Source organism: Spinacia oleracea, chromosome 6 (assembly GCF_020520425.1).
Source record: "Spinacia oleracea cultivar Varoflay chromosome 6, BTI_SOV_V1, whole genome shotgun sequence".
In the NCBI taxonomy this organism is placed as follows: domain Eukaryota; kingdom Viridiplantae; phylum Streptophyta; class Magnoliopsida; order Caryophyllales; family Amaranthaceae; genus Spinacia; species Spinacia oleracea.
The window spans coordinates 48,192,113-48,198,238 of record NC_079492.1 but is presented as its reverse complement, the minus strand read 5'-3'; positions in this window follow the sequence as shown (position 1 = coordinate 48,198,238).

Sequence of the window (6,126 nt, the reverse complement as noted above, 5' to 3'; positions counted from 1 at the left end):
GGTCATGGACGCTTGCGCTAGCCCCCATTCAATTGAGGTAAAGCGATCTTTTGAGTCTTGGCTAAGTGCCTAGGAGTGTGAGTGCTCCTTCTGGCAAGGGTACGTGCCCTTATTATTTTTCGATGTGTGCTCATTTTGGCATCTTGATGACTTGGATTCTTCCTTTGACTTAAATTTTTCTTTCAATTTGGATGCAAGTAATTAAATTTCAATAAGGGACTCTATTTTTTTATTCTTGTTATTCTATAGGCTTTAACATTTTTGCAAATTGGTTGGACCGAATCATGGATTGCCTACGTATCCGCCTTAAATAGATTTAATTTGGAATCAGGTCTTGCGTAGTTCTTAGCCAGAAAATGGTTCTTAGAATGCCGATTTTAAACAAGTACGTTCGAGTGGAATCGTAATGTTTGAAATAGGGTGAAATAAGTGAAGTTTATTATTATTTTAATATGCTGCTTTGCCGTAAGCCAAAAATTTGTTTTATCATGTATTTGCACAAAAATCTTTTCATGTGTTTTTTGGTACGTATATCTGAATACGTGTTGTACCCCCCAAGTGTTCGTTATTTTTCCGTGTATGTGCGGATAAAATGACGAGCACTTCTGGGCAAAATTTGGCAAGCAGAGAGATTCAGCGCCCAGGCTGGGGCGTTAAAGATTTCGGCGCCCAGCTCTGGGCGCTGAAAATGATTCCTCGGGAGATTTCTTGGCGTGTTGCTTCTTTTCCTTCTGTGCCAAATATTTGCGAATCTTTTTTGTGCGCCAAATGCTTCCTCTTTTTTTTTAGACGAACTTTAAAGGTGCTTTGCAAAGTTTTTTTTTAATATTAATTTTTTACGTTAAGCGTAGAATGTACTTTTCATTTGTCTTTTTTTTTATTCGTGACTCAAGACAGCTTGAAAGATGGGTTGAATGAGATAGGATAATTTGTATAGATATTAGTCAAGCATGAGGATTGGAAAGGGTAGAAGATCGTAGAACTTTATGTAGTTTTTGTGGTATGATTTGGATTGGTTGACTCAATTCTTTTCCTTCGTTTACTTGGGTAAATTTCGCACTTTGGGAGGTACGGGCTAAATATTTCATGGCTCGCTCTTTTCGCTCTCCCTTTTCTCTTTCTCTTTAAGTATTTCATGGCTCGCTCTTTTCGCTCTCCCTTTTTCTCTTTCTCTTTAAGTATTTCATGGCTTGCTCTTTTCTCTCTCCCTTTTCTCTTTCTCTTTTTTCTTTTTTTGCTTGGGATTTCTCCCCCTTTTTTCTTGGGCTAAAAGGTAGATGGTTGTGGTCTTTGAGTCACGAGGCGAGACTGAGTGAGCCTCGTTTGGTAGGCCTATAGTGGACCTTTAATTTTATTAGGCATAGGGTGGACCTTTAAATTGTCTTACTTTGCAAGCTTATTTAGTCGTTTCTTAAAACGTGCAAATAGCGTAGATTCAGAATGTTGTTTTTTACTTTATTGAAATTTAACGAAAGAATTACATCGAAAATAATTTTTTGCTTCTTTTCACACTCCAATTTCCGGGATTTAATTGGAAGTTGTGATTTAGACTCGAACTTTCATTAATTTTTCTGATTATAACCTGTGTATGAATACAAGGAGGTGGCCTAGACTCAAAATATGACATGGCGTAAGCCTATAATACTTGACCAAGCGATTCTCAGACTTAGGCTAATTGGACCATAACTTTCGTTGGTTGACACTTTAGATTTTAACCCTTGGGTGTTCATTTGTCATGCGCCATTTTGCTTAATGTTGGCAGGGTAGTTAGTTGGGGAGATCGAATTTTCATTTTTGCAAGATTAGAATCATTAGTGTAGGAAATGATACTGTAAAATCCGAAAATGTTAATAAAATGTGGGCCGAATATTTGATGTAAGTAAAGTTGTGACGTGTTACGAAACACTGTCTTAGAAGCAAAATTTGCCCCGACTATGGTGCAATCGGAAAAGGCGTTGCCCCCCAAGATTTGCCACAGCATTTCTCCAAAATGTGCACTCAACTAAGGAGAAACATGGAACTCACAATAATGCTCAGAATACGAGAAGAGAGAGTTTGATTTTCGGTGTGTCTTGAAAACTGACCCCCAAACTGATTATAAAGCCACAAAGATTTTGTAACCGAAACTCAGCATTTAATTGGGTAATTAAAAGACCTGTAACCGCCGATCAGAATTGATCATGCAATAAAACTTCTGATAACTGAAAATCAGTAATTGATTTGAGTAATTAAAACGGAAGCGGAAATCAAGGGACGTAATAAATATGGCCGTTACGGTTTTAATTTAAGAGGGTGGAGTGAGCTACGTAACTGACCGGTCTCATAAAGACTAGACCGTCAGTTACGACTTGGCCCAAAAAGGAGGCCCTACCACACCGCGCACGTGCCACGAACACGAACTGGCCGGACGGGCGGCGGCGGCGCGCGTGGGGATTCCCCCTTCTAGCCCACACCACTTGGGGAAGTAGTTCAAAGTATAAACATTACTTCCCTATATTTAAAGAAAGGGAAAAGCTTGTTTTCTTTCCATGTGGGACTAAGTTCTTTTCTTTAAATACTACACTTGAAAAGCCTCCTTTTCATTTCCACCAATGTGGGACATTTTCACAATATGGTAAAACTCTTTCTTTGCATTATTTCCAACAATCCCCCACAAATGCAAAGACCCATTTGAAAAACAAGAAAAAGAATTCTGAGCATTTTTATGGAAGGTTTGATACTTAAATGTTGGTGTCTTTCGATTGAACTAACACATAGTGAAGATTAGGCAATTCCTTTATTGAGAAAGTGAACAAATCTGGAACTATCCCAACCAAGAAATAAAACCCAATAACACATACCATACCTTAGATTATTATGAGTTCCGCGATAGACAATCAACAACGGCCATTTTACTTGGGATGCTCATGAGTGCTCTAGAAAAACTTGCCCAAGTTTTTCATAGAAGGTGGCCAAACCTTCACACTCAAGTAGGTGATTTCATCAAGTCTATCACATAGACCACCCATATCCTGGGATATGAAATCATTAAGAGCTATTGCTCAACCTCTCAATACACATACGGTGAAATCATCAAGTCCTTCTCATTAGGACCACCCAGATTCTGGGATATGAGTTTCATTAAAAGCTACAAAAGCTCAACCTCATGAAAAATATGTACAAGTCATAGGAATGGGAGTGTACAAGAATGAGTCTTTCCATGGCTTCGTTAGACCACAAGAAACCTTGTGTGAACAAGGTCGGGTGTCCACCATGAATTTCTGAACTAACGGGCTTAAGCCCCATTCCCCTCGACGTATCAAGGACTAATCTTCTATTTAGTCCCTTGGTTAAAGGATCTGCTATATTCCTCTCAGATCTCACAAATTCCATAGTAATTACACCACTCTCTATTAATGTTCTCACAGATTCATGCCTCACATGAATATGTCTCTTTTTGCCGTTATATGCACTGTTTTAAGCAACACAAATAGCAGCTTGAGAATCACAATGTAGAGATATAGGTGGAGCAGGACGCCCCCACAATGGAATATCGGCCAATAAATTTCTCAACCACTCCGCCTCTTGCCCGGCCAAGTCCAATGCAATAAATTCGGACTCCATAGTTGACCGGGCAATACAAGTCTGTTTAGAAGACTTCCAAGAGACAGCTGCTCCACATAAAGTAAAAACATATCCACTAGTGGAACTTACCTCATCATTATCAGATACCCAGTTTGCATCACAATAACCTTCTAAAACAGCAGGAAATCCAACATAATGCAAACCCCAATCCATCGTGCCCCTAAGGTATTTTAATAACCTCCTAAGAGCAATCCAATGGTCTCTACCGGGGTAATGGGTATACCGACTAAGTCTACTAACTTCATAGGCTATGTCAGGCCGAGTGTAATTCATGAGAAACATTAAACTCCCAATTATTTTAGCATATTCAGATTGAGACACACTATTGCCTTTATTCTTTTTCAAGTGTATGCTAGCATCATAAGGAGTTTTAACAGGCACAACATCAAAACTATTAAATTTCTTTAACACTTTTTCCACATAGTGAGATTAAGACAAAGAGAAACCATTACTAGTTTTGGTGACTTTAACACCCAAGATCACATCAGTTTCACCCATGTCTTTCATTTCGAATTGAGAGGATAGAAACCTTTTGGTTTCATTAATAGCATCAATATGTGTTCCAAAAATCAACATATCATCTACATATAAGCAGACAATGACACAATCAGACCAAACATTTTTGAGTATACACAAGCATCAGCACGGTTCACAATAAATCCAAAACTTAAAATAGTTTTATGAAACTTTTCGTACCATTGTTTTGGAGCTTGTTTCAAACCATATAAAGGCTTCTTTAACTTACAAACTTTATGTTCCTGTCCTGGAACTACAAAACCAGGAGGTTGAACCATTTAAATTTCTTCTTCTAAGTCGTCATTCAAGAAAGCAGTTTTTACATCCATTTGATGCACAATTAACTTATAACTTGAAGCTAAAGCAAGTAAAGCACGAATAGTGGCGATCTTAGTTACTGGTGAGTAAGTATAAAAGAAATCAACACCAAATTTTTGTGTGAAACCTTTAATTACAAGTCTTGCTTTGTACCTGTCAACTGCACCATCAGTTTTTCTTTTCCTTTTAAAAATCCATTTACAACCAATGGCTTTACTACCTTTATGTAATTCAACTAATTCCCATGTATGATTAAACATAATGGACTCTATTTCACTATTAACCGCCTCTTACCAAAAACTAGCATCAATTGAACTCATGGCCTCATCAAAAGTTTTAGGCTCATCATCAAACAAGTGAAGAAATACAACTAACTCATCTATTTCATCCACATTATTGAGTTCAGACAAAAACACAGTCAAAAAATCAGGACCATAGCTAGTTTCAGTTCGACGCCTTTTACTTTTCCTAGGTTCTACAACATCAGTTTGAACAATAGGAGAAGATGAAGGTATAGAAGAAGAAGAGGGAACTGAAGTAGAAATATCAGGTGAAGCATCATGGGAATTGTTAAGTGAAACAACATTATTCTTTAAAGGGAAAATATGCTCAAAAAATTCAGCATCTCTAGATTCACACATTGACCTATCACTCAAACACATGAACGTATAAGCTTCACTATTTTCAGCATAACCAACAAACACTGTATCAAAAGTTTTTGGACCAATGTTTTCTCGTTTAAAGGAAGGTAAACCAACTTTAGCTAAACACCCCCACACTTTCAAGTATTTTAGGTTGGGTCCATGACCTTTCCACAATTCATTAGGGGTTTTGTCTAAATTTTTATGGGGTACTTTGTTCAATACATAATTAGCAGAAAGTACGGTCTCCCCCCACATGTTATCAGGTAAGCCAGAACTAATCAACATTGCATTCATCATTTCCTTAATGGTTCTATTTTTCCTTTCAGCAATGCCATTTTGTTGGGGAGTATAGGGAGCACTAAATTCATGAATAATTCCATTTCGCTCACAAAGTTCCTTTAAAAAGGTTGTACCATACTCACCACCTCTATCATACCTAAACCTTTTAATCTTACGGTCTAATTGATTTTCAACTTCTGCCTTATAAATTAAGAACTTTTGTTCTGCCTCATCTTTGGTCCTTAAAAGATACACTTTGGTATATCTAGAATGGTCATCTACAAAGGTGATATAATACCGTTTGCCGCCTCTGCTTTCGTTATTCTTAAAATCAGCTAAGTCTGAGTGAATTAATTCAAGCAATTCAGTTTGTCTAGAAGTAACTGGTCTAAAGTGAGTTCTAGAATGCTTAGCTTCAACACAAATTTCACACTTATTATGACCATTGCTATTCAGATTAGGAATTAGAGACATTGTTTGCAAACGTTTTAAAGAGCCATAATTGACATGTCCTAATCTACCATGCCAAAGATCAACAGACTCAAGCAAGTAAGTAGAAGAAGTAGTCTTATTCATAAAATCAATAACAGATACAGTCTCTAAAATAAACAAACCACCAGACAAATATCCCTTCCCCACAAATTACCCATTACGAGATAAAACAAGTTTGTCACCCTCAAAAACAAGTTTCACACCAGCTTTGTTTAGGAGAGCACCAGAAATTAAGTTCCTGCGAAGAGAATGG